At 36.9% G+C, this 25,777-nt stretch overlaps 1 protein-coding gene and 1 non-coding gene across 2 annotated transcripts in view; one reads left to right on the top strand and one right to left on the bottom strand.

Moving 5' to 3' along the window:
* DKK2 (dickkopf WNT signaling pathway inhibitor 2) overlaps positions 1 to 25,777 on the top strand; it is a 95,099-nt gene that overhangs the window by 29,171 nt on the left and 40,151 nt on the right. The gene's annotated exons all lie outside the window — the stretch shown is intronic.
* LOC116630393 lies at positions 19,395 to 19,509 on the bottom strand. Its single transcript, XR_004298970.1, has one exon. It is a non-coding gene; the product is annotated as a U5 spliceosomal RNA (small nuclear RNA).

Here is a 25,777-nt window from a genome sequence, read left to right as displayed (position 1 = left end):
TTTGGCTTTGCTTTGTACAAAAAAGCAGGACACAAGGCAGACATTGTCACTTGGCCTTTCACTTCTCTCTCTGTGGGGTCAGATTGGCAGGTACACAGTATGAGTGTGGGGGAGGGGATGAGCAGAGAGTAAAAAGAAAAAGTGGAAACCGCTTGTACCCAATTCAGCCATCAAATGAATCGTATAGAATATAACACTTGACAAATACTGCGCACTTAACATGATCTGGGAGTCACTAAAGACTTCAGCCAGATCCCCGAAATTCGGTCCAGACAAACAAACCTTCTTAGTTGCCAAGAGATTGCGGAAGGTGTTCTTTTTCCCACAACCAGGTGCTGCTAAGCATGGAAAGAGGCTCTGAAACCAGGGAGGACTTCCTGCTGAAGTTAAGTTAGGTATATTGAAAAATCGACTGCTTTGAAATTATTGAGATGTTGAAATTTCTCCATCTGAATCATGCTGTAACACCCTACCCACATCACCAAATTTACGTATTCAAACATGATTATCATTAATAACAGAAGAAAACTGCTCAAACCATTACCTTCTAGCCCTTTAATTTTTATTTCCTACATTTATCTTCTAGCTCATTAGCGACATTCTAGCTCTTTGATTACCTTCTTAGCACTTTAGTTTTTATTTCCAACATTTTCTTAAATGTGGGAATTGCTCTTTGAAGCCACAACTGTTCTTTTATGCAGAAGAGTGCTATTTATTTTAAACTCCCATTGGCACTGTGATTCTAGTTTCTGTAGAATTGTGCTGTTTTGAAACAGCAGACTATGGTCTTTCCCGAGGAGTTTCTTCAGTGATTCTGGTATGCTGTCAGATTTGGGAGCCACTGCTCTAGAAACAAAAGTGTTTCTTAAATGAGGTGGAAAAACTTCTTCTTGTACCTAGTGTACCTTAATCAGTGGAAGAAGATACTTCATGGAACTCCATTGATAATTGTATGATCATTAATATAATTTGTTTAATAAGGAGCTACGCGTCCATTAGAAACTAAAACCAAAATAAAATAAAAGCCTCTGCATTTTTATCTCCCCACTTACAAAAATCTTTGAAAATACCCTCTACCTCTTTAATTGCAAGTTCAAAATAATAATGCAACTGGGATGCATGGGGTGTATAGGCAAATTAAGAGCATGGTGCACACCAAATACCATATAAGGAAGAAAGAATGAGATGATAGAGCATCATCAAAATATCTCCACATATTTTGGGAGAATCGTGTTAAAGGCATTGTGATGGAAGAAACAGATCTTCTAGGTTTGTCTGCTGTTTCACATTTTTAAATTTTCTATTTACTGTTTTTAATTTTCTCTTACTGCCATAATTAATGACGACAAACTTAGTGGCTTCAATCAACATGTTAATTATCTTACAGATCTGGAATTTTGGCACTGGTCTCCTGGGGCTAAAATCAAGGTGTCAGTAGGACTGTGTTCCTTTCTAGAGCTCTGGGGGAGAATTCATTTCCTGGACTTTCCTGGTTTCTGTAGACTGCCCGTGTTCCTTGGCTCCTGGGACCCTTTTCCTCCATCTTCAAAGTCAGTAACAAGGTTTTCCTTTCACATTGCATCTCTCTGACCCTTCTTCCTCAGTAACAAACATCTCCCAAGTTTTATAGTCCTTTCAACTCTAGCCTGGAAAGCTCTTCCAGTTTTAAAGGCCTGTATGATTGGATTGGGCCTGCCCAGATATTCTAGAATAATCCTCCCAAGGATTATTTCCTCCCAAGGTCTTTAATATCTGCAAAGTCCCTTTTGTCATGTGAAGTAATGTATTCACAAATTCCAGAGATTAAGATATAGACATAGTTGTTGGCCTTAAGTCTGCCTACTACAGCATGCATGATCTTAGGCAGTAATTTGTATAGCACATCTTCTATAATTTTATTGAATTATAAGAATTACATAGGGAGGTAAGTTTAAAAACTTTATTAGAAGTATATTTTGTCAACTGCAGATGACTTGTGGCTAGTGGTAGAATAGATGTTAATAGATTCTTAATTGGGGCTTTGGTCTAAATCACCCTTAAAAATTTCTTAGGAAGACATTATTGTGAATCCTAAGCTAGGTCTATCAATAATAACATATATATATATATATATCTGTTTTTTCTTCACTACTGGAATAGATCACCAGCATTGTGATCTGCCTAAGCACCAAGTACAGTAGTTAGTAAATGAAAACTGTATATTTTTAAACATTTGAATCATAGTGAAATGAGACACCATAATATTACAATACAGAGACACATTGGAACTGAGTAATTCAATGGCATATTCACACACCCAATCCTTCACTCATTCTGATTATGTGGTCTGGAATGGTGGACTTAATTTAAGTTGTTCTCTCTCTTGCATTCTATTTTATCGATTCTTGCTCTCTCTCTCAAAGCACATAGTATTATAAATACAAGTTATATTGAACCATGTTGCTTCATCAACTTGAATTTCGGCCATCGCTCATAAGAAAAGAAATAAGTAAAACAAATAGGGAATATGAATTCCATCCCTGTGAGTTTTCCCCCCCATCTAATAGTTCAGTTTGGAATGCAAGACTTATACAACTTCTAGAGCTGTGCTTCTCAAATTATGATGTGCAAATTACCTGGGGATCTTATTAGAATACAAATTCTTATTCAGCAGACCTGGGGTAAAGCCTAAGACTTTTTATTTAAACAAGGCCCCAGGTGATATGATAATGATGGACCCAGTTTGAGATATATTAGTTGTACCTTGCTAATGAGGTGTTGTTGCTATGGTAACCCAACTCTGTAGGAAAGGAAGCTGCAGGTACAGGCATTTGGTGTATGTGGTTGGCTGAGGAGCCAAAGGGGCAAAGCTACATCTATGGAATTATGACTGAATGCCTCGAATTCAGAACCCCACCAAGGCAAAACTTTAGGGCTGTGTCACCAAGCCTTGTATAGCCCTTGGCTCAATGATAGTGAAAGCTGATGGGATCGCTTGCTGAGATGGGATCGATCCCAAGGGTTCTCCAGTTGGCCAAGGGCACATGGGGGACCTGGGGGAGTGGTAGGGTGAGGGACTGAAGCATGAGCACTTCTGTTAGGACTGGAATGATGGCAAATGATGCCTGGGCAGTGAAGCCAGAGGAAAGTTTGGTGGAGGACTACACCAAGTCCTATGCAGATCCCTCATCTGACGTAGATAAAGGGGAGAAAGACTGAGTCATCTAATAGCTCGTTCCATTCAAAGTTTCCCTCAGGATAGCAGGTGCCATGGAGAATGCCCTGTGAAAAAGGAAGGCAGAGATCTACAAGCCACGGACTGCTAAAGATTGCCAACAACCATCAGAAGCTATGGGAGAGGCAAGGAGCAAATTCTCCCTAGCACCTTTGGAAGGAATCAACTCTGCCACCACCTTTAAGTAACAAGATTTTAGTGGACTTGAGCTATGAAGGATCTTACCTTCAATCCATCCATAATCCTGTAGTAGGTGTGTAAAGTATATACTATTAATCATTTATGGAATATGATAACTTATCTGACCTATACTAAGCATTTAATATGTTATCTGATTTAATCCCTATAATGGTGCTAAGAGCTGGGCATTATCCCATTTTAAAGAAAAGGAAACAAAAGGTGAGGAAAGTCCAATGATTTGTCCAAGATCACACAATTTATAAGTGGCACAGCTGAATTCAAATACATCTATGCTTTTCTAGGATCTGGAATTTTAATCACTGTGCTATAGAAAACATTTCGACAGGGAGTCAACCCAGAACCCCAACTCCAGATATTAGAATATTAGAATGAGATTGATTTTTAATTTTTATACCATTTTTAGGGCATAACAACTTTGCTGTTGGCTCAACATTTGTTCAATGACTAGTGGTTTTCTCTTCCTTTTTCTTTTTCTTCCTTTTTTCTTTTCTTCTTTTTCTTTTTGGCAGTAGAAATCATTGAGCCAGCAAAGCAGAAGCATGTGAAGCCCTCCAGCAGATAAACATTTTCCATTCACATTTTGAAGAGAATAAAAAAGCCAAATAAAAGAACCCAAATGGCAAACACTATAAAGCCATTCCTTCATAAAAATAAATTTTTGGTGAAGAGGTCTTTCATTTGGAAATTAGATCCAGCTTCTGCTTATGGAAAAAGCAAGTAAAAGGCAGGGAGAACCAGTACGTCTGCTGTATAGCCACACAGTGATACTTAGAGTTCCAGAATGCAAAAATGTAGACTTAAGAGATTTGAGCAATTTGTTTGCATATCTATGCACTGTGAAATCAGGCATTGCAAAGAAACAGTGTCTTGTAGCTAGTTCAGAATGATATAATTCAGGACAGATTTTTTTTTCTCTCCAACACATGGTTTTGAAATCGAAGATTTATTTTCGTTGAAGGAAGATGGAAAAGTCATTATGAACCAAGTGCAAAAAATTAAGCTCTGAGTAAGATTTTCGTGGCACGTAACATTTCACTTCCTGCTTATCTTTGATTGGATGAGCATATTTCTTGTCAGCAAAGACCAGCAGGTTTTCCGGAGCTGAGGTCTATGGTAGCACAGTAAAGGTAATATAATGATAAGGCTTTCCCATTCCAAAGGACAATGGTTTTTGTCTGTTGTGAATTCGAAATGTTTATTTTTCCTAATTCTAGAAATTGTCTTTATGCATTGCTATAAGCCTTACCTTATGGGAGACAAGTAGTTTTTCATTCCTTTAAGTTAAAAAAATAGTTCATTCTTTTGTACACATAAGCAAGACAAGGAACTGAATGGTGTGAGAGGTGGCAAGCCACGATCTCTGCCCTCCAGGACCTTAAAACCTGCAAATAATCTGGGTTAAGAGGAATGAAAAAGAAAGAGAACGCACTGTTCTTTACTGAGCACAAGACACCTGCCAGATTTTGGGCTAAGAGCTTTAACTATATTACTTAATCCTCACAGCAATCAGTACTAATTGATTTAAGCCCTATTTCATTGCCTCAAAGGGCAATTTCCTTAATTTAGCCTTGCAAGTGTAAATATCATCATATAAGAATTAAATTGTTTATTTAGAAGATTCTTGGAAGATGAAAGTCTTTAGGATTACTAAGATCTATTAGTTTCCTAGGACTGCTGAAACAAAGTACCACAAACTGGGTGGCTTGGAACTACAGAAACATATTAACTCATAGGTAAAGAGGGAAGAAGTCTGAGATCAAGGTGTTGGCAGAACCATGTTCCCTGCGAAGGTTCTAAGGGCGCATTCTTTTCTGCCTCTTCTTAGCTCCTGACAGTTGTTGGCAATCCTTGGCCTTCTTTAGTTTTGTATGTACCTTTGCATGTTGCTCGGGTTGGGGATGGAGAGTTATAACGACCACTGGTCTCACTGGGGCTTTATGTTTCTAAGCTGAGAGTAAGTTTTTATTTTTACTTTTTTATTTGTTTTGTTTTTAGCAGAGAAAAGAGCCCTGTCTATATGATATGGGAGAAGTAAAGAGAGGTCAGTCCATAGACCAGTCATACCTGGCTTTTCCTCCCAGGAAGCTTCAAGTCTACGATCTTAGAACAAGTTGCAGTTACTACAGGTCAGGTAGTTGTGGGACTTAGAATAACTACTTATCTCAACTCACGGATTTTACAGGTGGTGAGATCTAACCTTCCTAGTTGTGTCACCATGGACAAGAGACTTAATTCAAATTTCAATTTCTTTATCTAAAAAATGGAGATAATATGCATGGCATAAGGATTTTATGAAACAATACATTTAAAGGGTCCAGCATCATGCCTGGTGTATAATAGGCTATAGAAGTTTGTTCTCTTTGTCCTTTGACTTATGTGGGTACGCTATATCTCAAAGGGGCACAATGTAGGAAATCTGATAAAGGACCCCTCTCTTAGCATATAGAAGGAGGAAAGAGGTAAAATAAACCATGATTAGCATATAACACAAGAGAAGATACTGAATTGTTACCCAATAACAAGTCAACGGATTCGGGTTCAAATGCCCTTTTGCTCCTTGAATAGAAGCCTCAATTGTGAGCAATGTTTCGGGTGCCAAAAGTAGTGAAGTGTCCAGTGCTACAAAACTGGTGGTGCAGATTTTATGAAGATTGAAAAGCCCATGATCATTTTGTCCAATGTTGTAAACAAAATTCTTTATTCTAATTGAAACAAGTGCTATATCGTTGACGAGTTAAACAGAAACACTGTAATTTAATTTCTAGTCATTAACATCAATCCAAACCTACCCAATTGTGGTTCTGCAGTTTATAACACTAGCAAAGAAAAATCCATAATAAAAGCAAATTTCCTATTCAAATAGAAGACTGTTCCTCTTAAAAGTAAGAATTTATGAGATCTATAACAATATATCTTTGATTATTTATAAAACTGCACATTGTTTTAAGTATTTTTGTCTGTTGATCTTTAGATTTCTATTTTATCACCCCTTTACACACTTTCCTTTTCTCCAGTTACATATGCTGTTATCACCGCTTTATGTATTTCTTTTTACATTACGTATTTCATCATCATGCTTATTCATTTTCATGGCGATAAGGTTTCAAAACATTCCCCTTCCGTTCACAGGCACCATTCTTTTCTACCATAATTATTTGAAGAGTTGAAATCTTACCAATTTAAAATACTCCAGTTTATACTTAAATTTCCATGACACATTTGTCTATAGAATATTAAAGTTAAAAAGATGAAAAAATATAAAAATTTCAACTTGTTTTTTAATTAGCTATTTGTCTTTCATGTAGCCATATCCTTTCTAACTAAAGAAATGAAGATTGAATCAGAAAAAGAAGCTCCCTTAAAAAAGATATATGGATATATATGGATGTTCATACACACCACCCTCCACATGCCCCACATGCATTTAAACATTTTCTTCATGAAGTAGGGTCACATCTAATGCATTCTTAAAACCCTATAATCTGCAGTGACCCAGGTCTCGTGCGAGGTGATTCACATACTTCAGTGGTTATTCTTGTAGCAAATCTAGAAGATAGGAATAGGGTTATCATCAGGAAAGTAAAGTCATTTGCCTAAGAACACAAAAGTTAAGCACTGAGGTCCAGATATTAATCCAAGTCTTTCTGATTCCAGAGTTTGTATGCTTCCTTGTAGCCAATTCTGCCTTTTATTTTCCCTAAAGAAACTTAAAGTGGATGACTCTAAGGAGTCCCTTTACTTGCATATTGGTTAAATCAATGATCCCCATTTTTAATGCTTCAGTTGTTCCTCTGAAAGTTTTTCACATAGTATTCAGGAAGCTCTTTTTATCAGTTGCAAAGTCACATGCTTATAATAGGATTGATTTATGTCACAACAAAATTACTTGGGATTTTATTGCCTCAAACATAAGCTTTTTAATATGGTTCTCAATAGGAACTACTATTTAATGCTTTCTGTAATTTGCACAAATAAACTGATTTCTCTTTCTAAACAGGATATAGGGTAATTTTTCTGATTAGCTATAAGCTATTCAATATGGCTCATCTTAAGAAAAGTTGACAACAAATTTCTCTAACATGTACTTTTAGGAAGTATTATTGATATTTTATAGAACTGTTCCTTTTATGGGAGAAACCATTGTTATTATCATAATAAAAATTATCATAATTTAAAAAATTTAAAATTATTATCACAATTATTACCTTAAAATTATTATCATAGTTTTTAAAATCACTGTTCTTTTTTGACTAGACCTACTGAATTAAATGAGATTTATTGTAAACTGTTGCTGGCATCCAGTCCAGAGACTGCTTTTGGAAGACACATTGACTGGTTGTCCTTACTAAAATAAAGGAAGTGATGAAAATACACCTTTATGCCCTTGCAGACCCAAAGTAATTACAACAATTTGACAGAAAAATGTGGATATACTTTATGTACTCTTCTTCCAGAAGAAATTTAAGCAAAATAACTTGTTTGGTGGCCAGATGGAGGGCCACCACATTGTGAGATTGAAACAGAATGGACTAGAAAAACCCAGTGCATTCAAAATAGATTAGAAAATATGATTCATTTTATTTTGTGGGAAAACAGGATGTCTTGACAACTGAGAAGAAAAGAAAGCGTCCCTTCACTTGGATATTTCAATCTCTCTATGCCAGTTGTTTAGCATTCTCCTGCCTCACCTACTTATATGTTCACGGAAACGGTGTTTCATACGCCGAAGGAGCTCCGTATCATTCTTGTTCTTGAACGGTCCTGACAGCTTTAAGACTGTAATTCTAGAAACAGGAGCCTGGTATTAAGCATCTGCACATGTTCTCCATTATTTCCTCCAGAAGAAAACAATAGCTGGATAAGATTATGCTCTAATGGAATCCATTTTCACTAAATAGGTACATTTAGTCAGATGTAATTTGGTGGACCATAAAAGAGAAAAAGAAGAAACTATTTAAAATGAGAAGGGCAAGTATAATTCCCATTAAAAAGTGCTGGAGTAACTGATTATGCATACATGCGTAATTGCAGACCTGAATGTTTATTTCAATACACCTGAGTCTTGGAGATGTTTTTAGAAGAAGAATCAGTATTTAAGCTACCTGGACCTTTATCAAGGATGCTTTGATTTATTGACCTAATGAGTTCCCATCCTCCAATAACTTTTTTTGAATGAAATTACAAGGAAGGTTTTCAGCTGGCATGGTAAAGGAAAAATTGAACTCTAAGGAAATTAAGAAATATAACTCGAGAGTATCTAGACAGCTGACTGGCCCCATATAACCTTGTTGATATTCTTGGTAATTTCCTATATTTCAGGAGGAATTGAATCTATTCACTTGAAATCTTTCACTTGAAAGTCAAATAGAATGTATACTGAATTAAATGGGATTTATTGTAAACTGTTGCTGGCATCCAGGAGAAAGTGTGTTTGTTATTCCAGATCTTCAAAGTCACAGCTGGTAAAAAAAAACTGAAAACCATTTTACAGGATGAACAAATAATTGAAACTTTTTAACCTGGAAGGAACGTCTAGCAATATTTTTAGTATTGTCATGGGGTGACTGTTCATTCATTCATTCATTCATTCAACCATTTATTTAACAAACATTTCTTGAGAGCCTACTGTGTGTCAGGCCTGTGCTAGAGGTGAGGAGATAGAAAGAGCTCCTGTGTTATAGCTAGTGTGATGGGGATAGTTATTCTTCATAACTGGAAGAAAGAACTGAAAATAATGGGGAGGCATTACAGAGATTCAAGCTTGCATTTTGCATAGGGTAAACATTTCTAAAAATCAGAGACTTCATAAAAAATAAAAGGCTATTTCATGTTATAAAATCTCTAGGCGTGTTCTAAAGGTGATTGTGCACCAATTTATAGGGAGTAGTTCATACATGATAGGTGGTGAGAACTTCCACGCTTCCTCTCAACTCAATGATTTATTTTTAAAATCACTTATAATTTATTATTAGTCAAATTAAAATGAGCTTTTCAGAGTTAAACTTAGACCACAGAAAAGGCTAAACTAGGTGTCAGACGGATGCTCTTCAGAGAAGCAGGAAACGAACCTACCGGTTGTATTGCTGTCACACCCGCCTCAGAAAGAAGAGAGCCAACGCTGTGCAGCTGTTTTCCCCCATCCTGCTAGTTTTTAGACTAGCAAAACAAGTCACCGAGGGAACTGTGAAAACCTGTCTCCAGCCCATGACCCAGTAATTTTGTGTGTGAGGTTAATCACCAGACGTTGCCCTTTCTTTGATGTCGTGGAGTGTGAAGGTAGTTGTGGCCCCCAAGATTTGTCAAATTCAACACCCATGTGATTTCATAGTTTACCTTAGAACTCTGGCCTCCAAAGAACTTCATTCAAAAACCTTTCTTCATAACATACTAAACTTACAATCTGCTGTCTCTGAGAGGCATTCAGTTACTTTTCCTAGAAATAGAATGGAATCCTTATCAGAACACTTGAAGTAAGAAATCTCTAAGTTTATACTTTCCCCCCATATTTGCATATTCTGTCTTCCATAAATCAAAGCATAGGCTCTTTTTAAAATCTGATCTGTAAATTATTGTAGATGGGGTCAGCTTTGTATCTGAATACTTATCACTTAAGAGACTACGTGACTTTGAAGATCCAGAATGACAAATATACTTTCTCTTTCTATATTCTATTTGACTTTCAAGTGAAAGATTTCCAAAGTAGATCTTTCTGGTTTTTAATGCACTCATTTAATGCTTTATAATGCTTTCCCTGACCCCCTTTAAGATCTCTCAGTATCACAGAATTAAGTTTGGGACAGATATTCACTGGCTAAGAAGTATAGAAGTAATTTTTTTTCAAATTTCTCATGGCAAAAAGGGACTTAAAGGTACATAGAGTCCTGTTCCTCAGCGGCCTCCTTCTACATGTGAGAATGGTCTGTTTTCCCTACATTATGTAGGTTTATGAAAATTCATATTGGATAATTTATTTTTTAAAGACTCCTTCAGCAAAAAGTAAGTAAGAGCAAAATACATTCTTTCTCTGTATTTTATTTCATGGAAAACAGTAGAACAAATATCCACTGAGATTTGTATCTAATCGGGAAAAAAAAAAAAAAGAACAATAGGGCATTGGTGAAATTTCCGAGATGAAGTTTAATTTTAATTTATACATTCTTATATAAAGTAGTTTAAGTTGGAAAAAGACTTTCAAAATTCTAATCAACGTATTTACAATAATGTTTTTAGCTAAGGGAAAATAAAAGGATTAAAAAATACTATATATTTTAATTCCTGAATCAATAATTCTCAAGGGTATTGTGTAGAAAACAAAATTAGAACTATAATTAATTTTAATAGAACATTTAATAATGTTAAATTCTTAAAACATGAAAGAGGAAACAAATTGGATTATAGGAAATTAATATTTTGGGTAGTAGTTCTAGTATTATATGTAACTAATACTGTTAATGATATTAATAATATTATCTATAACAAATGAAACCAATTTTTAATATAATAATATGCCAGTCTTGAGAAATTGTCGGTGGCAGAATAAGCATATTTTACTACAAAAACGAATGGGGAAATAAGAGCTACCGTCTCCTTACAGCTGTCTGAGCAGAGTTAACTACATGTGTGGGTCAAATGAGAGCCCTTGTAGCACTTGCTCTAGCTTCAGGGGTGCAGGGCAGTCCTTGGAGGGGCACCAGGACTTCAAAGGAGAGCGGCTGGGGGCCAGATGGGGCCCGTGGGAGCCATGAGAGGGTTATTTTGGTAAGTTCCTTACAAGGTCTTCTTGTTTTTCCCTGGTTACTCTCCTATTATTTACACAAAGAAAGTCATGATACTGAATGATAAAAGAGAAGAAAAGAATTGGTTTCTAACACTCGAATTATTTATCTGCAATAGCTGGCTCACTCAGAATAACCCCTCTGAATTATTTAATTGAGAATTATAAAGTTTAATTGTGAACTTGCCATAGGATGGTTTGTGTGTGTGTGTGTGTGTGTGTGTATGTGTGATTGTTTTGGAAAGACTCCTTTCTGGAAGAATGAGAGATGGATGCATTGCAAGCTCCAAAACTTGGCTTTTGTCCTTAAGAGATCTCAGATGGGTTGGTAACAACCCAGAGATAAGAAAGTTAAATGGCCCCACTTGGTGAGAAGAAAGGAAGGCATGTGAACTTAATAGTGGAGAGGTTGCTAAATACAGTGTCTGCTGGCAGTTTCCATAAACCACAAAATGCTCTTTAAGTTCTTCGAACCAAATTACCTCAACCACTAGATAAGGTTTCAATGCATGATATTATTATGCCGCAGGCTTTCTCCCCCCTTCCAAGTTAATATCTTTGTTTTGATTTTGGCTGGGGAAGTTCCTTTGTTGGTCAGCCACAACATTTCCATTAACTCACATAAATTCCCCATCTCACGACGCCTGCCAGTTTTCTCCCTGCCCAAACAGGATAGATAACATTAGCCGTGTTGCGTGAAACATCTAAAATTAAAATTATTTTTCCCACAGCTTCCGACCACTGGATTGTGAAGTATGAACTTGGGAATACTTTTTATTTTAATAGGAACTAGGAACTAGGAACTAAACCTTTATGTATGATATTAGGAATTGATAGGTTTTAAAAAAGAAGAGAATACCAGAGTTGCTTCCGAGATTACTTTTTGATCTTATGAAATCTAGTGTGCCTGTTCTAGCTGCCCAGGGAGTGGTCACTGAGAGCTTGTATGTCTTCCCCGTTCAGCTCCTAAAAGCACGGAGTTACCCTTTCAACCTCAGAGGCCTAATCCAGCAATCCAATTAGTCCACAATCCAAGTGGCCTACGTATTTACTAAATTGCTATTGGATGTGAAGCAAATTGGTCCTTGTGGATACTGTGGCAGTGACTACAGGGGTAAAGTTAGCTAGTATTTCATGGTTTAAATAAACTAAAGAAATGAGTCTATTACTGCAATACCTAAGAACTTCCATTTATTGAGCATTTCACCATGTATCAGGCATGGGCCAAGTACTTCAAATGCATAATCTCTTGAGTTACTGACAACAAGCCAGAGAGATGAATATTATTTTTCAAATTTTATAGATTTATAGGCACCACTCCTTTTAACAATTTGCCCAAGGGTATATTGTAACCAATAAAAGAGCCAAGATTTAAACACGATACCAAAGGCTGTGCTCTGAATCATTACTCCATGCTATTTAATTGAATCCCAGTTAGCCAGGCTTTGGGAAGAATGGAAGAGAATAAACTTCCTTGCACTTGAACTGGTTTCAGATTCAAAGGATCCCAAGGAGAGTCATATACTGGTTCTGTGAAGTATTTGTATGGGATCTTCAAAGCTCCTGAAAAGATCCCCATTAATCTACATGCAATTCTGTTTCTTTCTCAGAGGGACAGGATCACTGGTGAGGTCTCGGTTAGACATGTTTGTGACAATAATGATAGCAATAAGCCCAAAGAGTTTTCATCTTCTGCCAGGCACTGTTCTAATTGTTCTCCATGCAATAACTCATTCCAATCTTCACAACAACCCTATGAGGTGAGTTCTCATGTTCTGGGGGCAAGATGTAGTGGGGGGGACATTTTCCTATTCAAATATATGAGTGAAGTGTGACCTACTGTATTCTCTTTTTAATGATTCACATTTCACATCACCCTAGTAAAGTCTCTGAGAAGTTCTGCAGTAAAGAAACAGCTTTGTTTTAGCCAGCATATCCCAAATTTATTCTAATATATGCTCCCATCTCCACTAACACCTATTAACATTTCATAGAGAACAAATTGAAGATTGCTGTTCCAGATCTTCATAATAGCTGAATTCAGAAGCAAACCCCTAGGCAAACGTTTAATGGCCAGGAGGTGGGGAAGAGGCAGCAGGTGGGGAGGGATGTTACTCCAGCAATTCCAGAGACCACACTAGAGACACTGGGCTCAGGTGACCAAAGTTGCATTCGACATGTCAATCAAAATGTTGTTTGCCAATGCTGAAATAAATTTAGGAAAAGTCTGGCACGTCACCACACCTGGGCACTTAACCAACCCAAACCTTTAGTGTTTCTGCTACTTCTAATGCAAATCTTTCATCTAATAATACGGTGATTCCAGGATTTAGGGCAGGCTGGCATCATACATGTAACTGCTGATAATAGGATCAGTTTGTTCAAGCAGAGATCATGTTACATTTACTGGTAATGGTTGTTGGTCTTTCATTGTTGGTCATTTCATTTCATTTTTTTTGTTGGTCATTTCAGGCTTGCTGCTTATCTCTGAGGAGAGGTTCAGCAAGTGACTTAGATTCAAAATCTGGTCACCTTCCTGGCTCCATGGGATCACTTTAGGGTGTAGTATTAGGATGGAAAGAAAAAGGAGTGATGCAAGGTCCATGGAAACAACTGGAGAGAGAATCCAAGTGGCAAAGTGAGTGAGGGAATTACCTGTCACTAGAGTTCAGGGTTTGGAGTTGAGGGGAACAGTCAAATGGTTATGAAGGCTTTGAACAGTTAGAGCCTCAGTGATGAACTTTGGTGATGGGTGGGATTTGAAAAACTACAGATGAGGACCAGTAATACTCTGGTGTGTGTGTGTGTGTGTGTGTGTGTGTGTGTGTGTGTGTTAGAGGCCAGGCCAAAAGGAGTGAGTATGGAACAGAAACACTGTGGCAAATTGAGCCTGTGTTCTGGAAATTGCAATAACTTGATCTGGCTGCATGGAAGGGCTCACATGAAACTTCAGAGAAGTAGGTTAAAATCAAGTTATGGGGTTCTTTGCAGGCCAGGCCAAGAATTTGAAATTGCTTCGGTAGTCAAAAGAGAGCCCTTTAGGTTCTTGAGCAGTGGGGATGACATAAAAAGCGGCGTCTTAGGAGGAATCGCCTAGTGGTGCTAGGTGGGACTATCTGGAAAGTAAGAGAGAAGGCAGAGGGCCATGCAGCTGGCAAAGGCACCTGCGCACCATGATGAAGACCAGGATTCCTACTGCAGAGGAATGGAACTAAAAGGAAGGGCTTGAAAAATTTCTGGGTATAAAGGTGAAGGCAGTCATAGGAGAATGCAAGTGTACCAACCTGGGTGATTCCTAAAACAGAGGCTGAAATAATTGACTCTGAACCTCACTTTATGTGGCACATCAATTTTGTCAATATACTGAATAATTTTACTCTTGATATAAATAAGCTCATTGTTTCATACCCAAGCAGTAGCATTTCAATAATTGTCTGTAGAAATTCTTTTCAAAAAGGAATTTTCCTAATCCACTGAAAAAAAAAAAAAAAAAGAAAGAAAGAAAGAAATGGGCTCTTGATAATCTGTGAGGCTACATTAATTGTTTTTCCCAAGGGGTATCCACCAAGGGTTTATACTGGAAGGCCATTTTTCCTTTGCATAAATTCTATACTCACAGAGGACAACATTTTTTAATCTGAAAAAGAAATCATCTGATGCCTTTCCTATTGAGCATCCTACCTTCAAGGCCTGTGCCATAGATTTGCAGCTTCCTTGTGGTCATTTTCTTTCTATATGTGCAGAAGGAAAAAAAGAAAAAAAATGTAGACAAGTCTTTTTGATTTAAGCATTGAGTATATTTTCCACTTCTTTCTCATCCTTCAATAATCTGTTCAGTGCCCAAGGAGGTTGACCTGTGAGAAGTGCATCCGGGCACCCTTGCCTCTGGTTACCACTTGAGTTTGGCCATCAGAAGAGACTAGCGGGGGAGAATGGTAGGAAGAGATTCAGTGGTGTGTTGGAAAGAGCCAATTTTGCATATTTTCCCCCAACCCTGCTTTCAGTGGCATCATGTTGTTAGCTTGCAATCAGCTATGATAGGAGAATTTATACCATGGAAACGAGGACATGTTATAAATCAGGATTTTCATTTTTGGAAAATCAAGTTACCAGCATACCACTAGAAGAGTGTGTGTCCAGCTATTTATACCTTTCATTCCCTCTGTTTCCTAGCCATCTAAGTTGGCTATGTACTTCAACCAAAAGTGGATGGAGGGGGCTCTCTATTCAGGTTTCTGTAACTACTGCTTTCTCTTCAGACTTAAAAGAGATGATGGTTTCTTGTCTTGCTCACCTCAGACTACTGCACCATCTCTTTTGTTTCTCTAAACCTGCACCATCTAACATGGTAGCTACTAGCTACATGTGGCTATTGACTGTTTGATGGTGTGTGACTATCATAATAGTATAACATGAATTGAATTTTTTATTTTATTTGGTTAAAATTAACTAATTAAAATTAAAATTTTAGAAACAGAAATGGTATAAAACATTTTTCCATTAAATACAACTTTATTGTTTTGGTAGGGCTTCATTTTAATTAAGACATTATTTGAACTGAGATGGGCTATAAATATAAAATACACACCAGATTTCAAAGACTTGATATGAAAAAAAAATGAAACACATCTAACTAATGACTTCCTCATATTTATTTCATATTAAGATAAAATTTGGCTATGTTGAGTTAAACTAAATACATTATTAAGAATAATTTTACCTGTTTCTGTTCACTTTTTTAATGTGGTTACTAGAAAATTCTAAATAGTGGTTCCCACTATTAGACTTTCCGACTCTAAACCTTGCCCATACTACTGTAAATAGCCCCTTTATACTCTTTTCAAATACACAGCTTAAACATACCATCAGCTTCTGACTAGTGGAGCCCAACTGATACCACCACCACCACCACTACCAAAAAAAAAAAAAAAATCTGTGATTAATTCATTTTTTTCTTTATGAGCTAAATTACCACTCTCTTTTTTAAAGAGAAAAGAAACAGGTTTATTTTGGAGGAATACATCTAGTGGACACTATTAGCTAGGTGACACTTAGCTTCTGATGTTTCCTAAACAATTTTTACAATGTGGTCTAGTGGAAGAGTCCTCAAAAATATATCCCAGCTGGAAGGAAGTATTAATATTGTTAAGTAGCTTTCATATGCCAGATAATTTTTGGATAGACTGTCTAATTCAACTCTCTCAATAATCCTGAGATATAGGAATTTTGAGATACCCTCATTTTACAGACCAGGAAATTGAGACATGGAGAAGTTACTTGCTCAAGGTCACAGAGCTGGTAAGCATGGAGGCCAAAATGAAGCCCAGATTTTCTTGACTTTATAGCCCAGGATCATCCTAACACATCGAGCAAGAAATATTCCTTACTCTAAGGCATCTTAAACAAAATTTAGAGGGGGAGAGTTGTTGATTTTACTAGATATTGATTCTTAAGTTTTCCCTGCAATAGATGGTCATTCGCCTCCTTTTCCCTCCTACCCAAACTCTCACACCACATTCTACTTCTTCCTTGGCCCCAAGTGTAATCATTTTTGAACAGCCCTAGAAAAGACCGTAGCTCACAATACTTCCATGAAAAGTTGCTTCTAGGGGTGGCTTGTCAGGTCACTTGCAGGAAGGGAGAGCCAGAGGTTTTGTGGAATAAATCAGACCAATTTGGGTGGGCTGCATTCTGCTGAGCCTAGTCCCAACCCCAGCCGCTGTCTCACCTCCTCCTGCTCTTGATCCTTAATCAGAGTCCTACATGGACGCTTAGATAGTCTTAGATAGCCTCTGAAACAGAGGCTCAGAGATGGAAACTGTACCCAAGTCACAAAAGGGACGAAGGTCCTCGACTTAGGGTTGAAGATGTCACAGTACTGCCTCCCATTCTTATTTCCAGTCTGCATAATTTGATCCTCCTGCATTGACTCCAATTTACAACTTCTTGGGAGTTTTAAAGTGATGTTTACACACATGTTAGCAGTTGTTGCATTGGACTTCACATATCCTCTCTTGCTAAATGGGTGTGAAATAAAAATATTTTTTTAAATGCAGGTAGGGACTGAACTTGAACCCATGTTAAGTCTGGAATTGTACATAGCTGTGTGACATTAAACATTGAAAAGGGAATGACAGGAACCTGTAGGATTACTGCAAACTGGTCACGATTTTGTACTCCTTATCTAGTGCAAGGAATCCTTTGGATGCATAATAAATACCATCTGATTAAATGTAACAAAGCAAGGGATGCTTCCTCTTATACGCATCTTATTCTTTGGTCTGATCTAATATGACTGTTTGACCACCTAGATATCCTCTTATCTAAACTCTTCTGAAGATGAAAACAGAGGCAATGTTACCTGGGATTAAAAGCTGATCTTAAAATCAGGCAGATGTGAATTCAGCTGTGTTACCTAAATGATACAGGATTGTAGACTATCTCCTTCACCTCTTGACACCTCAATTTCCTTATCTGCAAAAAAAGAGTAACAACATATCAGTTAGAGTTATTCAGACGTAAGCAACAGAAACCAACTCTTAAGTAACTTATGCAAAATATTTTTTAGAAGGGAATTTATTGTATAAGGATATAAGGATATGAGGTGGCTGAAAGAATCCAAGGAAAGAATGAATTGGGCCTCAGAAGAGTATGAACTGATGGAGTGCCAGAGTTCTAGAAAACAAGGCTGGATGGGAGTTATTAGGATGCCTCAACCAGAATGAGAAAGCTCTAATCAAATCTCATCCTTTGGCCTTTTTACTCAAGATGTAAATTCCCAGGAAGTGTCTGCATGGCCTGGTTAGGGTCCTGTATTCCTTCCCTTGGCCAAGGGAGGGCAGGGAAAGGTAGGGTGCAATAAATGAGAGAGACTGAGTTCTTTCTCTTTTTAAGATTTTATTTATTTATTTGAGAGAGGGGGAGTGAGAGCACAGGGAAGGGGTGGGGCAGAGGGAGATGCAGACTCCCTGAGGAGCAGGGAGCCCAACTCGGGGCTCAATCCCAGGACCCTGGGATCACGACCTGAACCGAAGGCAGCCACTTAACCAATTGAGCCACCCAGGTGCCCTGAGAGACTGAATTCTTAAATAAAATATCAGGGTGCTGTTACCAAGGAAGGGGACATGGGTATTGAACAAGTAAAAGAAATGAAATGTTTTACAGACTCTCGACATAGAATCATTATGCCATTCAAATGAGATCATTGGTATTGGTACACACAGTGACAGTACAGATGAGTGGTCAATAAAGATGATTTAAAAAATTGTCATTAAGAAAGGGTTCATAATACAGTACATTATTCTCTGTTAAAAATGGTCATGTTCTCAAAGAGCATTATTTTATACACACACACACGCACACACACACACACAGCAGTCCTTTAAGTTTTACTAATGAGACATTGTAACAATTTGCTATCTAACTAGATGGAGATGCATGGAAAACAAAATAAGTAGTAATTATGTCCCAAATAGTTAGCATACAGTTATTTGATTCAAAAATCTGTCTTTGCCATTTCAAACACAAGCCAACAATAAATCCCGCACCATCTATTTTAGTTATGGTAAATCATAGTCGTTTGTGGTCACGATTATGGCTAATTGAGGGATAAAGGATTTAATTTCAGAGTATGAACGAAATACACTCTTGTTGACATTTGCATGACAGTCTGGGAACAATAGGGGAAGAGCTAACAGCTATGTGATATAAATTCCCCAACAGAGAGAATAATAAAGAACATTTAAATCAATGATTCTGATTCTTAATGATGGTACTGATGATCCTAGAAGCTTGGACTCTCCATATTTATATTACACCAGCTGCTTCAAATTAGAGAGACTGTAGACTCTTCTGACATGGGTTCATTGATGGTGTGTGTGTGTGTGTGTGTGTGTGTGTGTGTGTGTGAATATGTCTCTCCAGTTATGTGCAAACAGAAAATCTAGAACACTTAATATCCTGACATAGTTCATAGAGGAATATATTCTGTGGCACACTGCTTTACCATCCTAAGATTGCCAGTGTGCATTGATATTTGTAACTTTTTAAAGAACATTAAGAAAGAATCTAGTTACATTTGGCCTAAAATTGCTTAGGGACTGCATGACACCACCAGGAACTTAAAAGGAACAAACACTGTATTCTTTTTTATTTAAACTTCTGCTTTCACTTCACAACAATGTCTTCCATTAAAACTAAACAATTAGCACTGTCAAAGCAAGGCCTCAAACAATTAACATAAGACTCAAAGTTATTTCCCTCATCATAAATCTTCAGTAAAAGACAAAATATGTATACAATATGAAGAGGAACAGAGTATGCCCTCTGCTTCCATAACACAACCCCAGTAAGAGAAACTCCTCTACACTGATGGTAGGGGTTTAGTGTCATGATATAGCTCCTGCAAAAAATTTTCAGGGAATTCTGTAAATAAATATAGTTGAAAGAAATTTAAAATAGTGCCATTTTATAATTGTACTGTGTGCAGTTCACTGTGGGTATTAAACTGAAATCTGAGTCATCACCCTTTCCATTCTGGAAACATCTTAAAATTCACGCGGTGCCTCTGGGCTGCCATTGGGGGCAATGTGGAAGAGACTTGGCTGACGGGTCTAAGGGATCTGTGCCCCATCAGAGACTCAGGTTGAATTTGTATATATATTTGTATATCTGAGTGAGATTTTTTTCCTTCCTCCCATCCTCTTTTCCACCCTCCTTCCCTCCCTCCCCTCCTCCCTCCCTCCCTTTCTCTCTTCCTTTCTTTTAGTTAAACATTTTGTTTTGTGATAATTGTGGATTCACATGCAGTTGTAGTAAGTGACATAGAGAGATCTGGGGTAACTTTTGCCAAGGTTCCCCCAGTGGTAACATCTTGCAAAAGCATAGTACAGGATCACAACCAGGTTTTGACATTTGTCAAGATACAAAACATTTCCATTCTGCAGTTATCTATCATGTTGCCTTTTATAGTCATGTATACTTCTCTCCTGCCCTAATTTTGTCACTTCAAGAATGTTCCATAAATGGATTCATACACTATATAATATTTGGGGGTTGGCTTTTCTTACTCAACAGAATTTTTTGGAACTTCGCAACAGGTGGTTGTGTGTATCGATAGTTTATTCTTTTTTTATTGCTGAGTAATATTTCATTGCATGGAATACCAGTTTGTTTAACCATTGACCTGTTGAAAGGCAGGTTTGTTTCCCATTCTTGTCCATTGAGAATAAATCTGTTTTAAATACTTGCATACCAATGTTTATAGCAGTGTTATTTCCAATAGACAAAAGGTAGAAACAACCAAAATGTACACCAACATATAAATGGGTAAAGAAAATGTTGTATATACATAGCATGAAATATTATTCAGCCTTAAAAAGGAATGAGATTCTGATACATGCTGCACCACGGATGAACCTGGAAAACATTGTGCTCTGTGAAATGAGCCAGACACAATAGCATATCTTTTGTAGGATTCCACTCATGTGAAGTACCTAAAATACGCAAATTCATACAGAGAGAAAGGAGAGTTAGAGGTTACCAGGAGCTGAAAGGGAGAGGAAAATGGAAGTTATCACTTAATGGGTATGGAGTTTCCATTTGGGTTGATGAAAAAGTTTGGAAAATGGGTAGTGGTAATGGTTACATAGTGTTGTGAATGTACTTACATGTCACTGAATTGCGCACTTAAATATGATTAAAATGGTAAAATTTATGGTATGTGTATATTACCACAATAATGAAAAAGGAATATATGAACACTTGTGCACAGGTTTGTGTATGAACAGAAGCCTTCATTTCTCTGGAATAGAAGCCCAGGAGTATAATTGCTGGGTCATATGATAGTTGCATTTTTATTTTTTAAAGAAAATGCTAAACTGTTTTCCCAAGTCCTGTGCCATTTTCATTCCCATCAGCAATGTATGAGTGATCAAGTTTCTCTGCAGCCCCACCAACATCTGGTGTTGTCACTGATTTTTTTTAAAAATTTTAGTCATTCTGATAGGTGCGTACTGATATCTCACTGTGGTTTTAATTTGCATTTCCCTAAGAACTAATGATGTTGAACATCTTTTCAGATGCATTTTGCCATCTGTATGCCTTCTTAAGTGAAATGCCCCTTCATGTCTTTTGTCTACTTTCTAATCGAATTGTTTGTCTTTTTACTGTCGGGTTTTGAGAGTTCTTTATATACTCTCTGTACTAGACCTTTGTTGCAGTTGTAATTTGCACATTTTCTCCTACTCTGTCACTTGCTTTAATTTCATAGAACAAAATTTTAAAAATTTTGATGAAGTTCATTTATCATTTTTTTCTTTCTGTGGATTATACTTTGGTGTTAAGTCTAAGAACTCTTTGCCTAGTCCTAGATCTCAAAGATTGCTCCTACTTTTTTTTTTCTTACAAGTTGTAGAGTTTTATAATTACATTTATTTTTTTTTTTATTTTTTAAAGACTTTATTTATTTATTTGAGAGAGAGAGAGAATGAGAGACAGAGAGCATGAGAAGGAGGAGGGTCAGAGGGAGAAGCAGACTCCCCGCCAAGCAGGGAGCCCGATGCGGGACTCGATCCCGGGACTCCAGGATCATGACCTGAGCCGAAGGCAGTCGCTTAACCAACTGAGCCACCCAGGCGCCCCTATAATTACATTTAAATCTGTGATTCATTTTGAGTTGATTTTTATATAAGGTGTGAGATTTTGGTCAAAATTATGATTTTTTTTCCTCATGGATATCCAGTTGCTCTTGTACTACTTATTGAAAACACTGCAACTTCTCCACTGAACTTTTTTAATTACCCTAAAAGGACCCTCTTTCCTCCCTCCCCTCCTCCCTTCTTTTTTCTCTTTCTTTTTGGCTACTACTTTATATAATCTACAAAATCTCACTGTGGCTGGTTTTTCTTTGTGTAAACTAAGGTTTCAGCACCTTTGTGCTATGAAGTTGGATGCTCAACATGTCCATGGAAGTCACGAATTTACATTTTTTCTATATTTACCAAACACCTACATCGACATTTTACTGGTCCAGTTATGTACTTTCATAGTTGTCATGTTAATTAATGAGCAAAAGAGAGATGGAAACAGGTAGAATATTTTAGTCCTCTCTTTGTTATACTATGTACCCAATGTCAGCAACACCAATTCCTCTAGGCTGATTCCTGTTCTGCTGTGTCAGGAGGCCCTGACACTAGGAAATGGGACACAGGAGACTTCCCAGTCAACAAAAGTGGTGAGAACAGTAACTTACAGGAGATCCTGTACCTTCTTCTGTCCTTCCCCCCCTCCCTACCTGGACAAAGTAGACAGGTCTTTGCTTTCATGGAGGTCTTATTCTAGTGAAGGAGGAAGAAATTAAGTATATAAATGAAATAATTACAGATCAGAATAAATGCCATTTCATAAGGTTTTATCAGTTACACATGGGAATACTCCAAATCTTTGAATATTCATTGTGTAGAATGTGATATTAGAATTACAAAATGTGTCATTAGAGTGATATTTGTGTTGAATTTATTGACAATATTGTATTGATTTGCCCAATATTTATTGAGTATACCAAAATTGTCCTAGTTGCTGATATAACCTTAGAGGAAAAAAAATTGCATAAGTTTTGATCCCTAAGAATTTATAATTTACCCGAAGAGATAAGAATATACATAAAACACATAAATATATTAAATGAGTGTCATATAAAGAGAATGAACGATAAAGATTAAAAACAAAAATAGTTCAGTGAAGAGGAAAAGTCCCTTCTGTTGGGAGTGGGCCTGGGAAAGCATCACTGAGCAACAAAGATGGGCTTTGCAGCAAACTTTAAAGTGGAGGCAAGATTTCAAATAGTTCAAGACCATGAAGGAGGCAAAGGACAGTGAGGATGATTGCCCTAACAAAGGTTCAGTGTCCAGAGAAAACACGGCTCTCTGTTTCAGGGATGACAGACCAGTTTTGACATCATAGTTTAAAAAGTAAGAGATTCAAATACAAAGGGAATAAATGCACAGTAACACATTTTGAATGCTGTGGGAAGATGCCTATTTGTACCTGGACCCTATATGCACAACAACTTCCAAAAGAATGAAAAGATTTAGGCTTTAGATAAGACGGAAGAATGTTTCCATTTGTGTGATTGCTTTTTAAGATTTTATTTTATTTTTTTTTTATTTTTTTAAAGATTTTATTTATTTATTTATTAGAGAGCGAGCGAGAGAGAAACAGCATGAGAGGGGAGAGGGTCAGAGGGAGAAGCAGACTCCCTGCTGAGCCGGGAGCCCGATGTGGGACTTGATCCCAGGAGTCTGGGATCATGACCTGAGCCGAAGGCAGTCGCTTAACCAACTGAGCCACCCAGGCACCCGCTTTTTAAGATTTTAGATCGAATAATGGATACAATGTAGTGGCTTATAAGAAAAATCTTTATTTTCCCAATTTCCCAAAGGCTTAAAATACTTGTTTGCATAATGTGTCAACATAAAATCGCAATAAGTTTATTGTTGCTTCAGTTCACTTAAAAAAAAAATTCAGACCACTTCTTCATGAATCCATAGGGCACTGATTCCGTCCATTTTTCCTGTATGGGCTGACCTTCTGATAATAGCAGCACATTTAAGTGTTGGAATCCTGACCCATATTGAATCTTTGCTCATGTCACTTGTCATCTTTGAGTGGGGAGATAATAATAACGTTTACTTCATATTGTTGTTGTCATAAGGATAAAATGAAACCATGTATGTGTTTTTTTTTTTAAAGAAAATTGGTAGAGCACTAACTTAATATTATTAGGTAATAAACTTTATGATGGCTTGGACTACCTCTCAGATATCTTTGCATTTTCCAAGTGCCTTCTGCACTATCTGGTATAGAGTACCTAGTTATTTTTGGTAGCATTACTGAAAATAGCAACAGTACCGCAGTACATTTATTTGCCTTTACACATAGAATCTGTTTAATAAGTTTGTTGATGAATGAATGAATGTTCCATGAACTTATTTACAAGGAATTTAGCATGTAACTATCTTTTTAATCAGAGTAAAGCATCTAGACTAGAGAACATATTACTTGTGTCCAAAATTATTACTTGTTATAATTCTGATATAATTTATAGTGTCATGCTGAATAAAAGTCAAATTACATGTCTTCCATTGACTTTACTTTGTGTGTAAGTAGACATTATAATGATATAATAGTATATAACATGCAGAAAAATTAAAAAGTTTAAGTTTCAAAGTTTCAAGCCTAAACATTTAAACTTAATTTTTGATACCACATAGACAGGTATATGCATGTGGGCATGTATATATATGTACATACAAATATATCTTTCGGTATATAACTATATATGTAAATATATAGATGTATAGATATTATAGATATACAACCATATAGTCTCAGTTGAAATTAATAGTACTAGTGCCTCAGAATGTGCTGAGTTTCAAATCACATTGAAACAAAACAAACATGTATAGCTCTACAACAATTGTCTTATTAAAATTAAAACCATTTCAGAGTTCTTATCGCATTCTAGGTGGGAGGAGCTTTCTGTAATATAGACTGGTGTACCAGAAACCATAATATAGACAAAAATGAAATTTTATGTGTAGGTCTGTGGATGAATAATTTAAGACTTATGATAATAAACTGAAGTGACTAGTTTTATGAATTTCCCTCTTATGAATCTATTTGACCATTTATACAAGTCTTATGTGGTTAAGTGTCAAGGTTTAACAAGCAAACAAACGTCTGGGTACTGTGATGGATGAGACAAGACAGAAGTGAATCCGTGCACAAGTGCAGCGAGTGTGAGTAAGTTGGTAGTAAGGCTGGGAATAGCACAGCGTTAGCTGAGTGTGTTACACACTTAGCAGAGCAGACCCTAAACATGTGTAAGCCCTTATGGTTTTGGTCAGCAACGCTGTCCAAAAGCGACGTGGGGCTCCTTCTAGGATAAGTCACAAGTATGTAATTTACCATGGAGTGGCCTATTTATGGTACACAGGAGGATAGCTTGCTGTTGTTTTTTCTACAGTTATTAAATCTTAGGAGCAGTTACAATCCAAGATACTGTATAACTTTGCACAGAGATGACAGGATGCTTCCTACAGTCTTCCTGTCTTTGAAGAAGATGAGATCAGAACTCAAGGAATGAGAAAAATGTGACTTTTTGAGCCAGCTGAACTTGCCTTCAAATCCTGGCTCTTTATTTCATTTTTGTTGGCCCATGTTTTAGTTTTTTTGTGCAACAGATAAAACAGTATGTAACTTGCATGGTCATTTTGAGTAGTAAGTGAGGTAATGGATGCAAATATACAATATAATGCCCAACATCTTTTAGATGGTCATACTCCCTCATGGTCTAACACCGTATCTCCACTACATTTCCTATCATCCACAGGGAAATTAACCAAAGAATCTTATTTTTATAAATTCTAAAATTGAAAACTTTAAATGTTTTCTTATTGAAAATTGATGCTAATTTATTGAGAATGCGATAGCTTCTCTTATATTCGTAGCTATAGAAAGAAGTTAGCAATTGTTCTGAGAACATTATATATGTTATTTTAAAAGATTTATTTATGAGAGAGAGAGAG

Source organism: Phoca vitulina, unplaced genomic scaffold (genome assembly GCF_004348235.1).
Source record: "Phoca vitulina isolate PV1807 unplaced genomic scaffold, GSC_HSeal_1.0 scaffold3, whole genome shotgun sequence".
Classification (NCBI taxonomy): domain Eukaryota; kingdom Metazoa; phylum Chordata; class Mammalia; order Carnivora; family Phocidae; genus Phoca; species Phoca vitulina.
Note: the sequence above shows the minus strand (reverse complement) of the source record. Positions and strands in the feature narration are given on the sequence as shown.